Below are 359 nucleotides of genomic sequence, written 5' to 3' on the forward strand. Positions count from 1 at the left end.
GGACCTGCCCGGGACCCCGGAGGGACTTGCCTGGGACCCCGGCGGGACCTGCCCGGGACCTAACCGGGACCCTCACCGGACTTGACCAGGACCCTCACCGGACTTGACCAGGACCCGGCCGGGACTTGACCGGTCAAGTCATGGGCGGGTCCCAGGTAGGGCCGGCAATTTTGACACGACCCGCGAACCTGACACGAACATGACACGAAAAAATAGGTATTGGGTTTGGGCTAATCGGGTTCGGGTCGTAATCGGGTCTACCCGATTAAGACCTGAAAATTTCGTGTCTGACGGGTCGACCCGTCGGGTCTGGCGGGTTGACCCGCTAGACACGATTACTGTGCGGGTCTGGCGGGTCG

Source organism: Corylus avellana, chromosome ca3 (assembly GCF_901000735.1).
Source record: "Corylus avellana chromosome ca3, CavTom2PMs-1.0".
Lineage (NCBI taxonomy): Eukaryota > Viridiplantae > Streptophyta > Magnoliopsida > Fagales > Betulaceae > Corylus > Corylus avellana.